Source organism: Staurois parvus, unplaced genomic scaffold, assembly GCF_062004578.1.
Source record: "Staurois parvus isolate SC_StPar_1 unplaced genomic scaffold, SC_StPar_1.0 ptg000020l, whole genome shotgun sequence".
Lineage (NCBI taxonomy): Eukaryota > Metazoa > Chordata > Amphibia > Anura > Ranidae > Staurois > Staurois parvus.
The window spans coordinates 12,923,985-12,949,053 of NW_028317816.1; the positions used below are offsets into that span (position 1 = coordinate 12,923,985).

The 25,069-nt window shown below is 42.8% G+C and overlaps 1 protein-coding gene across 1 annotated transcript in view; it reads left to right on the forward strand.

Moving 5' to 3' along the window:
• Positions 1–25,069, forward strand: part of CNTNAP2 (contactin associated protein 2) — a 2,186,758-nt gene that overhangs the window by 1,552,730 nt on the left and 608,959 nt on the right. The window lies entirely within an intron of this gene.

The window sequence follows — 25,069 nt, forward strand, 5'->3', positions numbered from 1 at the left end:
GATGTTGATGTTAAATGCCACCAAAACGTCTTAATGATGAACCACACAGCACCTCAGTGTACAACAAACGGAGGCTTACCGGAATCATATGACCCCAATTAAGTGTGCTGAACCAGCACTTGTATATCAATTCAAGATATCCAGCTTTCCTCAAAACCACATATCAAACTATGGTACTGCTGCCTTATATCAGATCACTGTGCATCTATACTTAGTTGGACATAGTATCATGAAAAAAAAAAGACCATGTAATCCTTAGCATGTTCCTGATGATGTTATCTTTGACGAAACTAGTAGGGCAGAGATGGAACACATACACATACATAATCCTCCTGCAGGCATCTTGGATTTTGGAATATGAGTTGTTTATATGGTATAAAGTGCCTGATTCTCATCTTTTCATTGTAAGTGCATTTACCACATTGAATTGTTGTTTTAATCAGGATGATCCCAACTTAATACTCATTCATTGTTGCATTTCATAGGTGGTTTTATTAGTATTTTTATATATTGTCAGAATTGTGATAGATGAAGCGCTGTTTTTGCGAGGAAATGCTCTGATATTGACTCATATTACGTGATTGTATAGAACCCCTGTTTAAAGCAACAGGTCCACAACTGTCCCCCCCCCCCCCCAAGGAACATCCCTTGCTCCCACTATTCCATTCAGCTGTCTGGATGTGAAAAAATCCCTAGTACTTCTAGGTATGGGGAAGCATGTAGTTCACTCCTCTTTCCCCCAGGTGACAAAGTTAGTGCTCTGTGATTGGCCATCCAGGAACTCAGTGCTTTGCACATGGAGCTGGAGAGTTCTTAGCCTTGTGTAAGTTCCAGATTATGACTACAGACCAGGCTTACAAAGAGCCTACTATCTTGCTTCCAGTGGCTGAATAGTGTAGTGTGAGATGGAAAGAAGATGAGCATATACAGCTGAAGAGGCTGAGAGTTAAACCCTGTAACTTTGCCCTACCTAAGTAAAGTATCATCTCACTTTATGGCCACATTCACACAGTAACACATGTAATGTGTGTGTAAAACATATCTATTATACCATGCTGTAACTGCATTGTAATGATATGCATATATTTTATGTGAACATAGTCTTATCACATACGTATTAAGGGAGAATGGGGCCCTAGGAAGAATAACAGCTTTGCAACTTGCACCCCTACCCAAAGGACATTGATAAAGATTGTAATAGACACAGAAAAGGCACCACATTTGCTTTGTCTGTACTGGCATAGCGCCTTCCTTTTAGACACCACTACCTACAAGTGCATCCCCCTTTATGAAGTGACTGGTGTACAGCTCTGACCAACTTCACTATCCTCCTGGTTTATTACCCATGCATGAAAGTTATAACTAGATCCACTGGACATTTACTGGCCCTAGGATCCTGCCTAGGTTGCCTTGCAGATTATCCAGCTCTGAGCCTTGTTGGTATGGTGTAAACTCAACAAGCCTTAAGAAAGCAGCATAAATACTCTCCCTATCTTATCTTAAGCTCTTCCCGCCCATGTAACACATGTGCACAGCAGCAAAGTGGGTAAGCTTTGACACATATACACTACACATACTGAATAAATCCACGGGCAGCAGTTTTCTGTTTTGAGAGTGCATTTACTGCATTCTCCCAGCACAGTGGCTAAGCTGCCAAAGAGAGCTCTCAATCTCTACTAATCATCACATGATTACTGAGTCAGCCAGTCACATTGGCCATGTAAATGGCCGGTCCTTTACATCCCCTGGGCATGAACACCATGTTAAAGGGATACTGGGGCAGGACGGGAAGGGGTTCTAGCAATGGATTATATTATTATTATTATACAGTATTTATAAAGCGCCAATGGTTCGCTCAGTGCTGTACATTACAAAGGGGGACAGAACATGTGATAGAACAATAACAATACAATACAATGCAAAACATGAGGGGATCGAGGGCCCTGCTCTTTCGAGCTTACAATCTAGGAGGGAGGGGATGGTGGCACAGGAGGAGATAGCTGTGGGGGATGGAGTGGTAGGAAGAGTGGAGGAGGTCGGCAAGTTAGCAGGGGGTGGGGTAGGCTTCTCTGAAGAGATGGGTTTTCAGGGTGGGCCTAAAGGAGAGGAGAGTAGGTGATAATCTGATGGGTTGGGGCAGGGAGTTCCAGAGGATGGGTGACACCCTGGAGAAGTCCTGGAGGCGGGCATGGGAGGAGGAGACCAGAGAACTAGAGAGAAGGAGGTCTTGTGAGGAGCGGAGTGTGCGTGCTGGGCGGTACTTGGATATTAGGTCAGTGATGTAGTACGGGGCAGTATGGTGGATAGCTTTGTACGTCAGTGTTAGGATTTTGAATTTGATCCGTTGCGCAATCGGAAGCCAGTGGAGGTATTGGCAGAGGGGGGTGGCGGAAATGGAGCGGTTGGAAAGGTGAATGAGTCTGGCAGCCGTATTCAGGATGGACTGAAGCGGGGATAGCCAGCGGCGAGGCAGGCCAGTGAGGAGGGAGTTGCAGTAGTCGAGTTGTGATATGATGAGGGAGTGGATGAGCTATTTAGTGGTTTCTGGGGTTAGGAATGTGCGTATTTTGGCGATTTTTTCGCCGAGGTGGAGTCTGCACGAGTTTGTTAAAGATTGGACTTGGGGCTGGAAGGATAGGTTGGAGTCCAGGATGACACCAAGTACTCTGGCCTGCGGGGCGGGTTTGATGGTGGCGTTGTTGGATGTGACGGAGAAGTCAATGGGGGGTGGTGTCGGGGTTGGGGGGAAGACAACAAACTCGGTTTTGGAGAGGTTCAGTTTATATAGAGTAGTGTTTGCATAAAGCTGTGTGAGTACTCACTTCGCTTGTGAATAAAGTTTGCTATAAGTCATCATAACCATGAAAATTTAGCATAGCTCTACTCTTACATGTGCATAGCCAAATAGCCTTCTGTTTTTATACTGTATCTGACAACATAACAATCATATCTGCAATCCTGTGCTAAAGAGATTTGCTTTGCTGTAAATTATTTGTTTGCGCTTTGTAGAAATCGCATTTAAAAATGATAGAGGGGAAAGATCTTCAACCAACTTGTCATTGTTCTTGTGTAAATAATGTATACTGATGCCATGGGAATAGTTTAAGAGCCCATTACACCCAGTGTTTATAATCAGAGATGCCCATAATCATGAATTATGGAATTTACTGTCCAATCAGAAAAACAAAATGTCCAGGTACTAGGTGATGCATTTTTCCCTATTTACTAAACTATTCTGGAGCTTTGCCTGTTGCAAAATTCATGAATTTAAATGGGATTCTAATCATTTCACCTACTCATGCTGTTTATTACCTGTGAAATTGTTTTTGTATGAGCACTTTGGAATTCTGAGCTTGATTTCTCCTGTTTGAGATGGCAACAAAAGAACACAGAATATCAATTGGTAAAGTCTTGTAGATGTAACATAGACACTGCATTTGAATGGTTGTTTTTTAATGTCATTTCTGATTCAGGGTTAAAGCTGAAGCTTAATCATCATATACTAATACATTTCTTAAATCAAAATTTTCTCTTTTCATTAGATACCTCATTTTAGACCCAGTGATGTCATCACCGTGTCTTTGTGATTCCCCAGGCAATACAGGCAGCTTCATAATTGGTGACTTAGCTTACTAAAACCATCATAGCACCCTGCCGCAGTATTCTTCTCAAGAGCCCTCACCTCTGGAGGAAGCAGTGAGATGGCTCCTGAGAGAAGTTATGAAAATATCATAATGTCTTTATGGGCATTCTGGAGGAGTGTGCATTCCTAAGCAGAATGCATTTGCATGCAGACTACCTACATAATGGTGGTGCTGAGCTTCCATGATTGAAAAAATCTATTGAATAAAAAGGGTTAGCCAGGGGCAGTTCATCTGGAAAGGAAAGCGTTAGATGATGTTGGATATCCTCTAGCCAGGAAAAGAGGTGGGCTCTATGTGACTTGTTGCGTCTTCTAAAGTAAAGATCAGTGCAATAATATCAGAGTAAGCATTTTTAGAGCAGGTGACAAGCCTGTACAGCTGTGAAAGAATAAAGGTAAGGCTGGAGTTCAGATTTAGGCATAGTAGAATTATTTTAAATCAGATGGCATTTGCATGTTTTCCCTCCACCCCAAATTCAAGAAAGTAGGGTTTTATTCCTCTTTGTAGGATAATGGGTAAAGAATCAAAGAATGTTAATGCCTCTAGTCTAATTGTACATCCAGAACTTTTAGTTTAGTTAAGATGGCAGACTAATATTCTAAACCTACTGTTTTTATTCCAAGTTGCATACATCTGCCCTTTGTTTACAATGTTAACACGTTGTGTGGTGAGAGTTTAATCCTAGGAAATATATTTTCTCATATTTTAGATGAATACCAGGAACCTGGGTAAATGCCAAAAAAAAAAGTGATTGTGTGTTTTATCTAAAAAAGGCATACATCTAGTATAGACAAAGTATAGGTTTGTTATAACAGACTAGTAATGATTTAGAACCAGGGGCGGACTGACCATTCGGGCTCTTGGGCACTGCCCGAGGGCCCAGAGTCAGCAGGGGGCCCCATGAAATGCCCCTGGTACCTTTCATACGCTTTTTTGGGTGTGGTTTGAGTCTTTTGACCTTGGTTTTTGAGAAATCATTAAATTATATTTTATGCTAGGGAACAATCCAGCAATCAGACACCCCTCTGAGTAACTTCTAAGTTATATGGATATGTGAATAAATTCTGGCTTACTGTCCTTTGTTAAAATTCATACCAGTCCAATGGTCTGCCAGTTGCTAACAATCTAATTTTAAGTGTTTGTGCTGCTGTGGCACATGCATATAAGTAGTTTTTTGTACAGGCTTCACTTCTTTTGTTAATAATCATATCATTTGATTATTACAGATTAACACTAGTGTTTTTGAGATAAAATGTGAATTGCATTCCACAAAAAAAGCTCAGCTGCTCAACTATTCCAATCTATGCTTAAAGCCCAACTTCAGGAAAAAATAAAATGTAAAAAGTGCATCCTGCATCATTTACCTTAAACCTAAAGATGGCCATAGATGACTACTTTTTTGTTTGTTTTTTTCAATCCACCAGCCACATGTGTTCCTCCATCCACACAAGCGAGTTGGATGGAGGAATCCTCCCAGCTAAGACATTGTATTCTGACAGTGGGAGTCTCCACTGTCAGAATACAAAGATCAGGAGCAACAGCAAATTGGCTGCAGCCAACTGATCAAAAAATTTTTTACAACATGCCCAGTCAACATAACTAATGTCTAACTTCTGTTTATTTATTGCATTATTTATTTATTACAGGCACTTATATAGCGCCATCAATTTACGCAGCACTTTACATATATTTTGTACATTCACATCAGTTACTAACCCTGAAGGGGCATACAATATAAAGTCCCTAACTTACATTCATACATACACATACTAGGGCCAATTTAGACAGGATCCAATTAACCTATCAGCATGTCTTTGGAATGTGGGAGGAAACCCACGCAGGTACAGGGAGAACATGTAAACTCCAGGCAGGTGGTGCCATGGTTGGGATTTGAACCAATGACCCTAGTACTGCCAGGTGGAAGTGCTAACCAGTTAGCCACTGTGCTATTGGACAGAAACAGTCACACATAGATCAAAACTTGGTCAGTCTCTACTGAATTGGCAGAATTTTGATCCATCTATGGCTAGCTTAAGTCTTGATTCCAAACATCTCTTACTAGGCCACCCAACAGTGTAATGGAGTCACAGCTTTGTCTATGAGCAAAGTTATTTTCCTGCCCTTGGAACCAGACATTCTGCCCCACTTGTTATCTTCTGGTCTCCCCACCACCCCCCATGAGTTCTCCTGCCTCTAGAGCCTATGAGAGAGGACCCAGTCACTGGAAATATTGCCCCATCAAAAGAAGGTGTACACATCAAGCAGGCAGTGAACACCAGAAGGACCCCAGGAAGTAAAATAGAAGCAGAGGGAAGGATCATCATGTGACCATGGCTGCAATTAAGTAAAGTAAAATGGGAGTATCACTAATTTTCTTTTTCATACCAGTGGTTAGTTAAAAAGAATGGGAGGGAGGGGTAGGAGGAGTGTTGCTGATATCCTGGAGTTGGTCTTTAAGTAGACTAAAGGGAGCCAAATGCTGGTAACAAATTATGCAAAATGACTTCTTGTTTTATTCATAAAACTCTACGCACTCTCTTTCCATTTTGTTGCTGGATTTGTTCACAAGTTTCACATGTCAAAAAAAAAAAAATCAGTTAGGCCTTATTCACATGAGTAGATGATTGGAGAAAGAAGGTGGCTGAGTCGTGGTTTTATGCCACCCACCCACCTGCTCACAGCTGTACCTGAATCACAGCTCTGATGGTGTGCTTTGTGCTTGCTGCAAAAGCATTGTGTATTCGTCAAGCATTACTGCTGAACAAGACCAATGCATATCTACATATGTACCACACCTCCACCCCCTGAAACGCATACAATTGCAGTTCAGTAGTGTGGCATTTAAAGGGTTATATCAGTCAGGATATGTGGATCCAGCACAGGGTTCACTCTCTAGTTGCCAACATCCCAAAGGCTAAGTACCCAAATATATGTTCCCCGACGATTTGTACTGGGACTATTAAGGCAACTCAAAACAAATGGTAACATGTAAATAATTTTATTACAAATTTGTTGTGAAACATCATAATTTGACACATTACATAAATGTTAAAATCATACATAGAAGGAAATGGTGAGAATGTCTGTAAACTTGCTGTTGGCTGAGAATCTCCTCTAAACCAGAAGAAAGCGAAGGACGAGTGAACTTCAGCTGAAAAGACCTGATGCATTTCAGAACAAAGTCTTTCTTCAGGGGTGAGCTGAAGAGGAAGGATGGCCAAGAAACATTCTACAGAATATAGTGGACAGGAGTAAGGATTAGCAGTAGCATCACTAAAGATTATACAGTCAATATATATATATATAATATATCCGACATACCATCCAATTTTTTTTCGTAATTTAACTTGCCATAATTGTAGAGAAAAAACAGAGAATAGTCTTCTCTTGATGTGCTCACCATCGGCACCTCGATGTACCAAGGCTAGATGGAAAATAGGCTCAGGAGGGAGGGAGAGGGACCAACCCCCAAGGTAAATTTCTCACAGGGATCACTGTAATAAGGACAGTGGAACCACTTGGGTGGCTGAAAAGCCTAAAATTGGTCTATAAAAACAAAATATAAACATTGACTACACTGTAGCTAAAGGTACAAATTGTCCGACAAATCAATGTCATATAATAATCCAGAAAAATTAAAAAATAACAAAATTTGTTACATGTGGAGTGGGTTTACTAAAATGAAATGGCATATCAATACAGAAAGCTTTCAATGGTGAAGACATATACATATATACAGTATGTATATGAGTATATAAGCACCACAGTAGCCACGGGCTCACTGCACTTAATATTGTCCAGACAGTTCAAGTCCTGTCAGAATCTAGGCAAGATATTGAATAGACTACATATATGGGTATAGGTATATATAGGGATTTATTGTTGCTAAAACAAATATCTTCTTATAAAAGCAGTGGATATGGATTGTAACCCAATGCAAAGTGTCAGCGGTACACCGCATAAAGACAAATCAAATACAGCAGGAGGCTTTTTTACTACCCCATCAGATCCTCCCAAACAGATTAGTTGTTCAAGATGTACAACAAGGAAAAGGTGGGAGAGTAGCCCTTTCTTACCTAGATCCCCAAATAAATCTCATGAGACAAGCTCATCATAGTGTGGAAACCTGTGCATCAGAAGGTCTGCTGTGTACTGCATGGATCAAGATATAAATATGACGTCAGAATGCCCGTGCATGCGCAGTGTGTTCCATGGACTGCGCTGTGACGGTCGCGGCATCAGACCCCCAGCCCTTCTCACCAACTTGTGACCGAAGGACTAGCCAATCTAAAACCACGTTGTCACGTGCATAACAATGTCATGCTCAGCTGCGCCCTGCGCAAAGATTTTCCAGCTCACTGGACCACAACCTATGTGCCACAGCCTGAGAGAGATTGTTACTGAGTCAGGTTAATTACGCAATTAGCCCTTCACACTGCCACCACCACCTTTTTGTACAGAGTAGGAGGAAACTCGCCAATCTTAGCAGTAACACTATGATGTTTGAATAAGCATCTGTATATACACTGTCACCACAGGCAGATGTATGCAGAAGTTTAAAGCACACAGTAGCGCTCTTCAGAGACAGGGATTCTTAGTTTGCATTAAAGAGCTTTAGAAACAGTTCAACACTTTACAGATAATAGGATTTATTAATAAAAAGGTCAAAATGGTGCAATTAAAATATTTACAGGAAAAGATGTAGCCAATATATATATATATATAAATACAGAGAGCAATAACACAGCAGAGAGATAACAGAAAGAAGTTTAGAGAGTTAAAATACTTGCAGAGGTCCTGGTTTAAGCAGATCAAGTGTCCGAACAAAAGGGTGCCTTTTCTCCCAAAGTTGGTTCCTGATGTTAAAAGGGAGATCTCTTCATCTTACTTCTCCAAGCATAACAGCCTTTTTCTAGGAACCCAGCAGGGTGTCTCCCTAAAGCAGAGAACCAATCGCCTCATTTGGGGAGGGGTGTTTTAGGTGGGGAACTCAGGCTATGACCAAATCCCTCCCAGTTTATATCATGGTCAATAACCTTCCCTAGGTACATGTAGCATCCTATCCACTGGCAGGATAATATGCAGAATGATATTCTGAACGTCACATATGACATATCTGCCTGTGACAGTTAAGGAGATATCGCTTTCTGCTCTCAGGTAGACATAATCTAGGGGTGTAAGGTATCAGGTGACTTGTATTAAAATGACCTCTCTGAATATATGTCTTGTTTCATTGTATGTATTACCTACGAGAAATTACGAAATTGTATAAAAAAGTGTTTTCACATGGGATATATGTTTTACTGCTATTCCGGAATGCTTTTGAAGTCCAGTGACTGACGGGTTTATTTGTTTTACGATCAGCTTCAGAGCAAGAGTGGGGCAGACACCCTGGCATCAGCTAATTGGGTTTACAACCATCAAGGGTATCCAGCCATGCCCTGTGCACTCCTGAACTCAGCACACACACAGACCACATGTCACTCAACAGAAAGGGAGGGGGACTGATTTTGGAGTGAGAATGGCAAGATGGAGGATCCTTACCAAAATGGAGGTTCGCATCCATATTTGTACGTACAATTGCTACATGCGCATGTGCAGTTCCGCTGTCATGGCGACCCCCCGAAGTGTCCACGTGCAGCACCACCCTGCCCCTAAGGCACCTAACACACAATTCCAGTAGACTGGTAATGCCAGTAACAGGGCAAGATGGATTAGTCCAGAGTGGAGGGAAGTGGATGGCATGACCCTCCACTTCCTCTCAAGGACTGTTGGGAAATGAAGAGGGTCCGTCGTGGGTCATGCGCCGAGTGGAGAAAAAACAACCAGGGGAGGTGCATCCCCCAAGACAAAAGACTCCTCAGCTTATAGTCCCTGGATCACACCATGGTGACATATGGTGGTGGCAAAGAGAAACATACATACAAACCAATTATTAAAGTAGACAGTACAGCTCATTTTTCAGAATTTAAGTTTTGTTTTTCCAATGTAGAAACCATCACAGTCACAGTTTAAAAGATAGACTTTTCCTGTAGTCTTACAAGTGTCTGGGGCCTATATATATCCCCATTTGGTAGAATGGTATTGCTATCAGTATTCATGTATTGACAGTAAGGGCAACCCCCGCATCTAAAGGTGCCCAAATTTTTACAGGGTTCTTTTTTAGTGCAACCTACAAAAATCACTATGTACCATATAGTCTTTCAGTGATTTCACTTTATGGTAGGTAGGATTCCCAGAAATATGGGGACTAAGTGACGGATCTAATTGCAAGAGATGCCAGTATCTCTGAAAGATTTTTCTAATCTGTTGGTGCTGTTTAGTATATCTCATAGTAATGCTGACACCTCTTGGTTTTTGGGGGGAAGATTTCTTGGAAAACAGGAGATCCTGTCTGGATTGCACTCTGGCTTTTCTAAAAGCTTTATTGAGACATGTAGGGGTGTAGCCCCTTTGGAGTAGTCTTTCTTTCAATTTGGCTGCTTGTACTAAGAAATCACTTTCGTCTGAACATTTGTGTCTAATACGCAAATACCGCCTGTATGGAATTGATGAAATAGGGGACCGAGGGTGTGAACTCTGAGCATTGAGGATTGTGTTACCTGCTGTGGCTTTCCGGTAAAGATTGCTTGTAAGATTTCCTTTTGAATCTTTATTGATTGTGATGTCTAAAAAAGTAGTCATAAATCATTGTGAATTTGAGATTGAAAGTATTATTGTTCATGGCTTTGACACAGCGTAGGTGTAGGTCTGGGGGTCCCTCCCTGATAAGAAAGGTATCATCTATGTAGCAGTACCACATAGTGATGTGATTGGTCAATGACCCCCCACTCCTCGTTCACCAAAAATGTATGTTCCCACTCCCACAGGTACAAATTGGCAAAGGACAGGGCGCAACATGTCCCCATGGCCACGCCCTGCACCTGGAGGAAGTGGGAACCCTCAAAAATAAAAACATTGTAAGTTAAAATGTATTTCAAAGCCAGAACAATAAATTCATTCAATTTTTGATCTTGCTTATGTGACTGAGACAATATATGTTTAATAATGGAAAGTCCCTTTTCATGAGGGATGGAACTGTACAGTGCTTCGACATCGGTGGGTACCAAAATGGCTTCTTTAGAAAGGTGGGTTCCCTCCAAGTTTTGTAACAAAGGGATGATATCTCTGACATAAGATGGAAGATTAGTAACAAAAGATTTCAGTTTTTCTTCTACAAAACGACTAATATTGTCCACCAGAGAACCACAGCCTGATATAATTGATCTTCCTGGAGGGTCTGATATGTTCTTGTGAATTTTGTGTAGGGTATATCAGTCAGGAAGGAGGCAATATATTGCCTCCTCACCACATGTCAAATGCCCCCTGAAAAAACAATCGGAACATGAATCAGTCTTCAGAGGGCACCCTTAAAGCTAAAGCATTACCAGCATTTTTAGCCGCTATTTCTTTCTTACATTTACTCCCTTCATTACTATTACTCTACTACCCTTATACCTAACCAACATACAGTATATTACTCTACATATATCAATAGAATTATTATAATTACACCTTAAGTGGAATGTGCTGATAAATAGCACATAACTTCAACCAAGGGATTACCACTGGTACAGTGAGCATGTGAATGATTAATGAAAATGAGACTGATGCTGCAAAAAACACAGGGTAGATGATGTCCTCATTTTGGTAGATGATGGCAGTGCTAAGCTGTTTAGTAGCTTCTTATATTGCTTGGAAACTTGTGTGAAGACCTCTGCAGTTGACTTTCCATGTTTGCACATCTGCTGCAGTAATTATGGGGTTGTCCTATGATCTTTCTTAGTTCGTTCATTTATTTTCAGGAGATTGTAAAAGTAGGAACATCACTTTACATCTCAAGGTTGACAGGAATAGAACTAAGAACAATGGCATGAAGATTTTCAAGAGATCTAAGCATCAAATGGGGATCAACTCTACTACATTCCACCTATAATTGAAATACACTTTTAGGCAGACCAATAGTGGATCAACTAAAGCTGGCTATAGATCGACATTCTGCTGATTAAGCAGGGACTGGACAATTTTTTTATTCATCTATGGCCATTCCTACTCTACAGAAATCGATTTAACATGTTACTTCTGTAGAACAGAATGTTGGTAAATTATTGAAGATCAGCCCACTCTGTCCACTCTGTCAGAATACATTGGCCTGGCAGGAAGGATTCCTCCATCCACCTTGATTGTGTGGATAGGGGAACCCTTTCCTTTTTTTTCAATCAGCCCGCTGGCTGATCGAAAACAACAACAAAATAATCTACGGGCAGCTTAACATGTGCTTTTTTTTCCTTTTTAACTAAAGTATTTGTGACTGAGCATTGCAAAATGAAGTTTTTGTACAGACTAAATACTTTTTACTACTAGCTGATCAAAAAAAATCTATGGGCAGCATAACGTGCTTTTTTTAATCCCTTTTTAACTAAAGCATTTGTGATTTCGAGCATCACCAAATGAAGTATTTGTACAGACAAAATACTTTTAACTATAAATAATAATGTCCTTTTGATTTATGGAATAGCAGTGCAAAGAATTACCTTAGTAAGGACCTTCATAATATAGGCAGAAATGGGACCTTGGTGAGCACTTCATTTTTTAAGCGTGGCATACTTTTTATAACGAACAATTTGCTGATTTGCTGAGTATTCCAAAAACATAATGCAGAATATCTAGAAACATCACAGTTCTGTTTCACTGGTGCTTTCACCCTCACATTGTTGTCAGTGTTTTTCTAAAATGGATTTTTAAAAAAAATCCAAATATTTTTCCTAAAATGCACTCAATGAAGAGTTCTGAAGATGCATATTTCACTGAACTATTATACTTAATACTTCATTATTATTTGTATTGCTGCTCCTTTTCTTGTTCAAACAATTTTATTAACAATAAACAGGAATGACACAAACAAGGAGACATCGTTAATGTATACTAGGCATTAAAGTGACAGTAGGACATAATAAAATAAATGAGGGTCAAGGCATTAATGCCTATACATTTCCAACGGAAACAGGTAAATAAAAATCAACAACAGATCACAATATGGTGTCAGCCAAGCATAGCAATGTCTCCCAAGTGCATTAAAGAAATAGGGGGAAGTTTTGAGGGGGTCAGACAGGGGCGGAAGGGGGGGGGAAGGGGAAGAAGAACAACAACCATGACTGCATGAACATTCATCAAGTTTACAACAGGCGCTACGCACGAAGGGCTATTGACCATATCCTTGGCGTACAGTACAGAACTCAAGGGAGAAGTAGTGATTCGTCAAAGTTGGACGGGAGGAAGCGCTCTACCCAAGGGCTCCATATGCGCAGGAATTTAGGGATTGTGTCAAGAACTGTGGCTTCCACTTTTGCGTGTATCATGGCTTGTGTTATTCTGGTTTTGACGGCCGCGACACTTAGGGTAGGGGATTTCCAAGACTTCGCTATAACCTGTTTAGCCGCTGTCGTGACTTGCATAAGGAGCTTGAATTGCGAGTTGGAGATGCCAGGAGGGCATTGATTGAGTAGGGCTGTTGTTGGGTCGGGCCGTATAGTGATAGTGCTAAATGTAGATATCATGGTGAAAATTTCATCCCAAAAGGTTCGGGCTACAGGACAGTCCCACCATATATGGTAATGTGTTCCCAGATCCGTACAGCCTCTGAAACAATTGGGCGAGTAATTAGGGGTAAATTTTGCGATTCTCGCTGGGACCAAGTACCAGCGGGTTAAAACTTTATAATTCGTTTCCAATGCTACAACATTCTGCGAAGACGATTTTGTGTTGGCCCAAATGTGGTCCCAATCAGACGGGTCGAATTTCTTACCTAGATCCACTTCCCATTTATGGGTATATAGAGGGGGGGACGTGGTGGTCGAAGTGGCGAAAAGTGAGTATAAGCAGGAGATAAGCCCACGTCTATGAGGGTCTTTGCAACACGCTCGTTCAAAGAGAGACATGGTGTCTGGCCGATTGGTTATTGTAGCGTAGGGGGCGTAAAAGTGTTGTAGCTGCAAGTATCTAAATATCTCGGAGGCCGGGAGGCCATGCGTTTCCCGCAGCGAGGCAAAGGATTTAAACTTATTCCTCTGTAGGAAATGATGCGTACGGAGCAAATTAGCAGAGGACCAGGCTTTGAATAAACGGGGTGTCTGCCATGCCGGGGGAAAAGCTGGGTTTCGTAGAAACGAGAGCATAGGATTATGTAGTGATTGGTGGAGATAACGGGTTTTCAGTTTATCCCATAAGGATAAAAAGTGAGAGGTGATGTGGTTGGTTATAGAGCGGCGGTCTATTTGCCAATGTCAGGTAGGCCTAGACCTCCATCGAGTTTAGGGCGGTATAGGGTGGAGCGGGGTATACGAGGGCGAGTGTTGCCCCATACATAGGAAAAGATGCGACGCTGTAGTGTGCGGAGGTAATGAGGGGGGACTGGGACTGGAAGGACTCTAAACAGATATAGAATTTTTGGGAGGATTGACATCTTGATAACTGCTATTCTGCCTAGCCATGCGAGGGGGAGGGAAGACCATTTGGACAGAAGAGCAGAAAGATGGTTTAGCATCGGAAGATAGTTAGCTGCGTAAAGGTCTGACAACTTAGGAGTCAGTTTGATTCCCAAGAAAGGGATATGACACTGTGACCAAGGGAATGGTAAAATCTGTTTCAGATGCGTCAACTCTATAGGGGGGAGAGAAATGTTGAGTGCTGTAGATTTATTCGGGTTTATTATTAGACCAGAAAGCGAGCCAAACGCCTCGAGAAGCCGGAGTAGGGAGGGAGAGGAAGTCAAGGGAGACGTGAGAAAGAGCAAGACGTCATCCGCAAAGAGACATAACTTATGGTGTGTGCCCCCTATCTCGAGTCCCCTGACATCCGGGTTAGCTCTAATTAAGAGGGCTAGGGGCTCTATAGCCAGAGCAAAGAGCAAGGGGGACAGAGGGCAGCCCTGTCTTGTGCCTCTGGAGATCGGGAATTGAGCTGACCTGTGCCCCAGATACCTAATTCTGGCCGAAGGCTCTCGATACAGCGAGAAGATCCAGGTTAAAAAGTGTGGGCCAAAACCCCACCGATGCAAAATATAATCGAGGTATGGCCATGACACTGTATCAAATGCTTTCCGGATATCTAGGGACAGGAAATATGCGGGAATATTACGAGATCTTGCTAAGTTTGCCAAAAGGGATGCACGTCTGATGTTATCTCCCGCTTGTCTAGTTGGGATAAAGCCCACTTGGTCATTATGAATTAGAGAGCCAATATACAGGTTAAGACGTGAAGAAAGAACTTTTGCTAGCAGTTTGATGTCAATGTTAAGGAGAGAGATTGGCCTATAATTGGACCACTGCGTGTCATCAGAATTCGGCTTTGGGATCATTGAAATGTTCGCTTGCACTGTTTCATGATTGAAGATATGGCCAGATAGTAAAGCGTTAAAAGCATTAGTGAGGATAGGTGTGAGGAGATGAGCAAATTTTTTATAGTAAGTGGCTGAGAAGCCATCTGGCCCTGGGCGTTTACGTAGCTTTAGACTTTTAATAGCGTCTAAGGTTTCGGCTGGGGAGATGGGTCGTTCAAGTGCCGCCAACTGGCACTCTGAGAGTTTCGGGAAAGAAATGGAAGTTAAAAGGGTATCAGCTTGTGCGGGGTCGAAAGGTGTGGAAGAGGAGTAAAGCTGTGACAAGTGTTTATGGAACGTCCGTAAAATGTGTTCCGGGTTACTAGTGAGGTTGCCAGAGGAGGTGCGTATCCTGATAGGTTTAGTGAGCTGGTCGAGCCTGCGAAGTGAGAGAGCCAGGAATGTGTTGGGTTTATTTGCCCTAGTATAGTATTTATGCCTAGATCTACGGAGTGAGAGTTCCGCTTGGTCTGTGAGAAAGAGATCTAGGGCCAATCTAGATCGCTCCAGGGCTTCACGGTTGGCAGGCGTAGGAGCCGCCTGGAAGGCTTGATGAGAACGATCATAGGTTTGCTCCAGTAGGAGACGTTGTTGCCTTTTGGTTTTATTTAAGAAGGATGCTTTGCTAATGCAAAACCCTCGCAATACCAGTTTGTGCGCTTCCCATACCAGGAGAGGGGAAATATCAGGTGACTGATTAAGAGAAAAATAGTCTTTAAGGGCTGCTTCTATTTCTAGACAGTGAGCTGGGTTTGCAAGCAAGTTATCATTAATGATCCAAGAGGATTCAGCGGGGGATGGGGCCAACGAAGCCATAGATATGAACACGGCGCAATGGTCAGACCAGGGGATGGGAATTATTTCAGAAGTCAAAAGCCGCGGGGAAGAGGCAGTGGTGACGAAAATATGATCTATCCTAGAGAATTACCGATGGGGGTGAGAATAGAAGGTGTATTGGCGTTTGGTCGGGTTGAGTTCTCACCATGAGTCTATCAAAGAATAACATTGTAGTATGGATTGGAAGGTTTGTTTAGAAGCAGGGATAGGAGATGGTTGAGGAGATTTGTCGAGAAAGGGATATATTACACTGTTAGAGTCTCCGCCAACAATTAAAGTTCCGCGTTTATGGTGATCTATAACCGAGAGTATGTGTGAAAGGAAAGGTAAAGGGTCTTGGTTTGGGGCATAGTATGCAACAATGGTGACATCTACGTCAAGGAGTTGCCCTACTAACAGGAGGTAACGACCCTCTGGGTCTTTGATTTCGGTGCATGGCGTGAAAGGTGTTGTGCGATGGAAGGCAATCAGTACCCCCCTACGTTTGGCGGTGGCAGAGGCTGTATAGACCTGAGGATATCGAGGACCAAAAAACTTAGGAGTGGAGTTGGTAGTAAAGTGCGTTTCCTGAAGACAGACCACGTGGGCTTTAAGTGTAACGAAGGTTTGGAAAGCCTTATTACGTTTCTACGGGATATTGAGGCCCTGAACATTCAGGGTAAGGACATTTAACGAGCCCATGGGGAAAGTGCATAGTGGTTTGGATAGCATGGCATCACCGCCCAGGGTGGAGCCTGACGATTACTGCGGGGGATAAGATTGTTGCGGAGTATGTTGTGCAAGGTCATGGAGTCATGTTGGAGGGAGGGAAGAGGGGTACGGTAGGAGAGAGGTAATAGGAAAGAAGGGGTGTAGGAGGCCATTTAAGGCCTAAAAAAGGTGGGCTCCCAAGGACACTCTGGATCAGGGTGATCTAGGGAGCAATAGCAGCCCAAGTGTTATTAAATAACCAATAACACAGGGGCTAAGGTGGAGTGTGCAGGTACGCGGACCGTAAGGATGACAGCAATGTAATTACTAAATGATGGCAAGGTCCCGGTAGAAAAAACAGGTATATTAAAAAAAAGACATTCGAAAAAATCAGGGCATCCCAGACTCAGACGGCACTAATAGTGCAAGTGAAACCTCATGGGTGCCGGGGTACGACATTGCATGCCGTCAAAGCCTAGGCTCCCAGATATAAACTAATATGGAACCCAGGGGGGGGGGCGCAGAACAATCCCCATGTTGTGGGGCAATCCAAGATTTAATGGGTAGAGGGAGAGAGAATATTAACGGTGTTAACCGTGATGATAATGATAACCAAAAGAATATATCGTATGGTGTGTGCGGAAAAAATAGGGGGGAAAAAGAAGGATAAACGTGGGACACAGTTCAGTCCATGGTATCTTGTGAGGATAGGCCTGGAGACGAAAAACGCCCTCTCTTGTGGAAGTTGAATTGACCATCAGTTGTACGCGCGGGGAAGGACTTCCGCGGCGAGCTGGATGTGGACCTCCGCTTGGTGCTCTCTGATGGCGTCGCTGGGGGATGTAGTTGCAGGGTCCGCAGGGTGTCTAAAAGGTCCTCCGGAGTCTTGCAGGTGTAATCCCGAGACTGGTGTCGGAATCGCACTGCAAAAGGGAAGCTCCACCTATATTGTATTGCATGTTGTTGAAGTACCTGTAGGTGGGGTTTCATAGCCCTGCGCTTGGCGATGGTTGTGGGGCATAGATCCTGGAATAATTGGTAGGTATGACCTTGGAACTGTAGAGATTCTGCGTTACGGGCAGCTTTTAGAAGTTGCTCCTTGGTACGGAAAAAGTGAAGCTTGGCTATAATGTCACGTGGCGGACCGTCAGTGCGTCGTGGTGCTAACGCCCTGTGAACTCTGTCCAATTCCAATCTATCGATTGGGATACCTGGGGCAAGCTCTTGGAACAGAGCTGTTATCGTTGATTGAACATCAACGATCGTTTCCGGAAGGCCACAGATACGTAGATTTGAGCGCCGTGCTCGGTTTTCAAAGTCCTCTAGTCGTGTTAATAATGTAGCGTTTTCGTCACGCAGGAGAGCAAGGTCATCCATATGCGTCTGAAGTGAGGCGTCAAGACCATCCACCCTCTGTTCTAGGTCCGCAGTGCGTTGTCCTAGCTCACGGATTTCCCTAGACAGCGTGGCAGTGATGCGGTCTGAGGTTTGCTTCAAAGCTTTGTGTAGCATTTGTTCAAAGCGGGTTAACAGGTCAGGGGTTGTAAGGTCAGACGTCAGGGCTTGTGCAGGGGCATCTGTTTCAGTGTCAGACTCACCCTCAGATGTGCAGGGATGGCTGGGCTGCGGATCCTGCAGGGCTGCATATGCCCCTGCTGTTTGATTGCTTCCACGTGCTGGGGCGGTGGCCATCTTTGTGGAGGCCTTTGCCAGGGCCTCCTTGATGGTTTTGGTGGATGGGGGGACCTGGTGCCGGGGTGCCCCTTTGACCATATTGCAGCTTTTAATGGGGGGGGGGCTGTTATTCTGATCTCAGCCCCCCCTGCTCTCTCTCCTCTGCCTCCGTGTAGCGTGGGCAGCGGTGGGCGGGCCTATAGACGGCTCACTGCAGGGACGGAGTTCCTTGTCGGATTTCTCCGACTTGCCGCAGAGGATCCGCCTCAGACCAGGGAGGATCAGACCCTGGGAGGATTGCCACGGGGACCGGGTCCCCTCCTTGTGTATTGCGGGCCGGGACCCGCTGCTTCCAGGCACTGTCACCCGACTGGGAGACGGAGCCTCAGCGGGACATGTTCTTCCCGCCGGCCGCGCATGCGCACTCCTTGCTGCTCCTTTTTTAAAGGATAAGTTAAATTTTTAACAAAAACAATACATGCACATTTTTTTTGCAGGTAAAAAAAAGTGTATTTACTATTTTTGTTTTAGGAGCCTGGAAAACAGTGCTCCAGTGTTCAGCAGATTTCTGGTGCCATGCTGGTCTCCTGCAGACTGTCAATGTAATCTGTCTGCTGTACATTGACAGGCAGGCAGTTTTACACTGACAGGATAAATCAATGAATTTCAACAGCACTCAAGAGCTTTGCGATAGTTCATTGGGAACTGCAGGCCATCAACAGCAAAGGCTGTTGGGACTTGTAGTTTCCCATTCACAGAACTCTGTGAATGAATGCTGTGGCTGGGTGGGCTGAGCCCCGCTTGACCGCGGTTTTTTTAATTGTGACAGCTAGTGGGAGGAGAAGATCCCCCACTAGCTATCGCAGTGGGGGATCAGGGGGGGCTCCGGGGGCCAATCATACAATAACATGTTACATGTTACACCCTGAATATAGGTGTAACATGTTACGAAAGGTGAACTTATCCTTTAAGGTTTCAGCATCAACATTGTTAGATTTTGTTGCAGAAAGTGATGTTGTACCCTAACAGCCCAACTCTATCCAAATGTTGGGAATAACTAAAACCTTTGTCAGAATTTACCTCTTGGCCTTAATGCCCAAGTGTTATCAGCATATGCAATGGATAACATGAAAATAATTCTATAAGGCATATTTATAAAGCAGCCAAATTGATATTCACTGCCAGTGCATCTTCCTGGTACATATGTTTTAAACTATAGGGAATGGTCCACCAACAGTTAATGTTTGGTGAAAGTCACATTCACTACTTTATAAATATAGCATTAGGATTAATTTTACATTGTCCATTCATGCATAAATAACACATAAGGCTTTTAGTTGATGCATTTTAGTTTAAAAAAAAAAAACCTTTTCTGTTTATTATAGATTGACAGAGGAAAATTAGTTTCTTGACTAAACTTCAGCTTTAAATCTCCCTAAAATCCAGATGCAGTTAGGTGGCGTAGCTGCTGTTTTCACCCACCAACTACTGATCAGGCCAGATCTTGTGCAATAAAAAAGAACTAACACACTGGAATAATAATTGATGCAATGCAGTATGGGCATACAAAATAAACTTTATGAAGGCCTGGTTGCATAATGTGCAGCTGTAAAACAGTGCATAGAGTAGCCAAAAGAAGTAAAACATGCAAGCACATGAAAGAACTATTTAAAGGTAAAATAAAAATCCAACCTTTATAGAATATTGTGCAAACATCTATTAAACTAAAGGATTCTGGAATGAGGCAAACCTCTAATGTGTGCTGGAAGTATAGTAGAGTATGTGACAATGCATACCTTCTTCCATGAGGATGAGATAGCCATAGACAGTAAAGCTACTGATTTCGAGGTAGATATTGAGTCAGCACGAGTCTTAGCACAAAGAAGAAGGAAAATGATGGCGCTGGGACTATGATCACAGCTTCCATTTATAGCAACATCTGTCTTGTTTGGCATACATTATAGTCTCTGTTATCTAGTATCACCTGCACTTGTATAGACAGACAAGAAAGCAAAAGCACGTTTCTGAAAGCTGAGCACACAGAGTGTACCAGTCAATACAATATCCAATGTATAAGATAGTATACAGAGTGCAGCAGTAAAGACTATGGGGGTCGATTTTCTAAAGGCAAATAAACTGTTCACAATGCAAGAGAACTTACACTTGGCAAGGGAATTTGCCCCAGAGTATAGTGAATAAGGTGAAGCGCTTTTTGGCTTCCATCATCCAATCCTATGCAGAAAAACTCCTATTTTTTAATTTATTTTCCTTGCACATGATTGGGTTTTCTTTGCAAAGTGAAACCTCGCCACACTGCCCAAGCTCTGGGGCAAATTCCTCTGCAAAGTGCAACTTCTCTTTCAAAGTAAACAGTTTATTTGCCTTTAGTAAATCAAACCCTATGTATCATTGGTGTGCTTTCCATTGCCGGTTAGTAGGGGGTAAAATGCCCTAAAGTTGTAGGAGAAGTCAGTGGGAAGAAAAAAATGTCAGGAATTAGTAGTAAGCAGGAAGAAGCAAATGTCTGGTGTCAGTGCCCCTGGGAGAAAGAGTGCCCTGATATTGGTGGTCAGTGAGAGGGAAAAAAAGATGCAAATGTGTCAGCAGGCATTGATGCTCAAATAGGAGTGAGGGAGCAACACTGATGCTCAGTGGTTTGGGTGGAAAAATTGTGCTGAGAAGTGTTCAGAGGAACAAGAGTGTCCAATGGTGGATTGAGGAACAATATACTAAACAAGGGGAATGATAGTGCCCAGTGGAGGGATGGGGGATCTATAGTGCCCAGGGGGAAGGAACAACTGTGCTGAGGTTAAGAAGGAAAAACAGTATACAGTGGAGAGTCCATGGAGAACAATAGTGCCTAATACGGAGTGGGGGAAACAATGGCACCAATCCGGAAGTGGGGGAGAACAATAATGCCCAGGTGGGGAGGAGAAAAATTAGTGCTTCATTGGTTGGGGGCAGGAACAATGGTTCCCAGTAGGGGATTGCAGTCTCTACCTTACTGTTCTCTTTCTCCTCCTCTTGCTGCTGTTCCTATACAGACTATGTTAGGCAGAAGATCATTTCAGAGTCTGCATAGCGCTAGAGCTGAGTACAGAAACAAGTCAACAACACTCAGCTCCAGGACACACCCCTGATCACCAGGACACCAAAATTTTGTTAAAACCCTGAGACAGTCACATGGAATCCATGAAGTTTGAGGGTATGGAATTAAAAATCTATATGTAGAGGTATATGATGCCTAAACTTTATATTTTCCAAAAAGTGTGCCCTTTAAGTCCATCAGTCCATCAATATATTTAATATTAAAATTCTACATTCACTGAAAGAAATGCTAAATACACAATACTTGTGCTAGTGGGGAAACATGCAAGAAAATTCTTTCTTTCCATCCCAAAAGATAGCTCTGTTCTTCTTTTGAAAACACATAGGGGTTGATTTACTAAAACCGGAGCACTCAAAATCTGGTGCAGCTGTACATTGTAGCCAATCAGTTTCTAACTTCAGCTTGTTCAATTAAGATTTGACTAAAAAAACCTGGAAGCTGATTGGTTTCCATGCACAGCAGCACCAGATGTTGCACTCTCCAGTTTTAGTAAATCAATCCCAAAGATCTCTAGGAGTTCTGTGTAATGAGGGTGCTCTGTGAATCCTGTGTCATGGGTGCACCCTGAATTAGAGGTTTATTTTTACAACTATATATAAAATTTAAATATATATAGTATTGCAGGAGCATTCAAGGGAAACAGGGTTTTATGAAAGCCTGTATCCTCTGAAGCTACTGAATAGAAAGCCTAATTGCATTATTCTACCGTGATACATCTGGCAGGCAGAATTCTGCATAGGTTCTCTTTGACCATGAAATGCTTTAGGTCCCCCTTAAAATGACCAGTGACATTCTTCTTCTTTTTTCCATCTAATAGAACCTGTGCATAGAGGCTAATGTAAGCTTTTTTTGCTCCCTCTATCATTTTACTGCACTCTAGCAATGCCAAGACAACAGGCATGAAAACTCAGAATAAAAAATATGATTTTTGAACGTAACATCCATTCATTGTCAATTGGCTGGAGCTAATGTACAGTGCTCAAAAAAATTAAAGGAACACTTTTTAATCAGAGTATAGCATCAAGTCAATTAAACTCCTGGGGTATTAATCTACTCAGTTAAGTTGCAGAGGGGGTTGTTAATCAGTTTCAGCTGCTTTGGTGTTAATGAAATTAACAACAGGTGCACTAGATGGGCAACAATGAAATGACCTCCAAAACAGGAATGGTTTTACAAGTTGAGGCCACAAACATTTTTTTCCCTACTCGTCTTTTCTGAGTGTTTTTCACTAGTTTTTCATTTGGCTATGGTCAGTGTCACTACTGTTAGTATGAAGCGATACCTGGACCCTACAGAGATTGCACAGGCAGTCCAACTCCTCCAGGATAGCACATCAATACGTGCCATTGCCAGAAGGTTTTCTGTGTCTCCCAGAACAGTTTCAAGAGCATGGAGGAATTCCAGGAGACAGGCAGTTACTCTAGGAGTGCTGGACAGGCTGTAGAAGGTCCTTAATCCATCAGCAGGACCGGAATCTGCTCCTTTGTGCAAGGAGGAACAGGATGAGCACTGCCAGAGACCTACAAAATGACCTCCAGCAGTCCTCTGATGTGAATGTCTCTGACCAAACAAGCAGAAACAGACTTCATGAGGGCGGCCTGGGAGCCCGGCATCCTCTAGTTGGCCCTGTGCTCACTGTCCTGCACTATAGAGCTCAATTGGCATTTGCCATTGAACACCAGAATTGGCAGGTCCGCCACTGGTGCCCTGTACTTTACACAGATGAGAGCAGGTTCACCCTGGGCACATGTGACAGACGTGAAAGGGTCTGAAGAAGCCATGTTGAACATTATGCTGCCTGTCACATCATTCAACATGACCGTTTTGGTGGTGGATCTGTGATAGTCTGGGGGGGCATATCCATGGAGGGATGCACAGACCTCTACATGCTAGACAATGGCACCCTGACTGCCATTAGGTTTTGGAATGAAATCCTTGGACCCATTGTCAGACCCTACACTGGTGCAGTGGGTCCTGGGTTCCTCCTGGTGCATGATAATGCCCGGCCTCATGTGGCGATAGTATGCAGACAGTTCCTGGAGGATGTAGGAATTGATACCATTGAATGGTTCCCACGCTTGCCTGACCTAGACCCAATAGAACACCTCTGGGATATTATGTTTTGGTCCATCCGACGCCACCAGGTTACACCTCAGACTGTCCAGTAGCTCAGTGATGCCCTGGTCCAGATCTGGGAGGAAATACCTCAGGACACCAACCGTCGTCTCATTAGGAGAATGCTTCAACATTTTCAGACATGCATACAAGCACATGGGGGCAATACAAACTACTGAGTACCATTTTGAGTTGCTGCAATTAAATTTCAGCAAAATGGACTAGCCTGCTGCATAATTTTTTCACTTTGATTTTCAGGGTGTCTTTGATTTCAGTCCTTTGTAGGTTGATAATTTTCATTTCCATCAACTGATGGGACATCCTTATGTTCCTAACACATTACCTAGTCCATATCAGTATATCCAGCATGAGATTTTTCCCCATTGAGATCTGATCCATATTAGTATAGATATCCACCATGATTTTTTTTCCCCATTGACATCTGATGTGTTTTCAAAGTATTCGAGCAATGTAAATAAGAGCATGTTGAAAGTGTGTTATCATGCATTTTATTAGGAAGCCTATTTGTTTTCAATGGGTTACAACACTCCAAAAATGCTGCATTCTGCATTTTTCTTAACACAATGCACTACAATGCACTGATCCTTTACATCTGTGCACTGTGGCTAGTTAAAACACCTGCACACTGCAGTGCTCTTCAAAATGAATATCAACGCAATGCACCACACTGCAGTATACATATTCCTTTGCATTTTTAGTAGGATGCATGATAAAACACATGAGTTAATGCAATACACTGTTGTGAATGGGCCCTAAGCGTGCTTTGTATTTGTGTATGTTTTTTCATGAGGGGTGAGTATATGTAGAGTAGTTTAGTTTAAGTGTTCTTTGTATTTGTGCTGGGGGGGTATATATAGGACAGTTTATGTATTTTAGTGTTCCTTGTGTCTGTGTGTGTTATTCTCATTTTGGTGTGTATTTGTTTTTTACTTACTGCGTGCTTTACTTTTTTTATTTTACATTTTTCTTCCTCTGTGTTCACTTTCTGTAAAAAGTAAACTTAATAATGAAGGGGCCCTTTTTGGCACAAAATAGGCCCAGGATAGTTGAAAGCAGTTTCTGTAACCCATTTTGGCTTTTTAAGCTCAGAACCCCCTTAAAAACCACCATTACCCACCTTAATTGTGCCTATCTCATGTATTTTGTACTCTTTCAATATATTTTGTTGATACAACAAAATTTAAACAAAATCTGCTTAATGGTGACCAAAATTTAAAGGAATGAAAAACTCTCAGTTTAGCTGAGCCATCATTTTAACTAACATTGCAGGCCTGATATAGTGTAAAGGTTACTTTGAAAACTTACAGTATAATTCAGTAACTAATTTGCACAGGGGCGGACTGACAACTCATGGGGCCCCCAGGCAATAGGGGATCATGGGGCCCCTGTGCCCTTGCCCAAACTTAAAAAGCCTATGAAAAAGGCACAAGGGGCATCTCATGGGGCCCCCTACTGACCCCGGGCCCTCGGGCAGTGCCAGAGTTTCCAAATGGTCAGTCCGCCCCTGTATTTGCATATAAACATTGCTGAGCACTACCCGTCCTGTATGGGGCCAAAACAGTA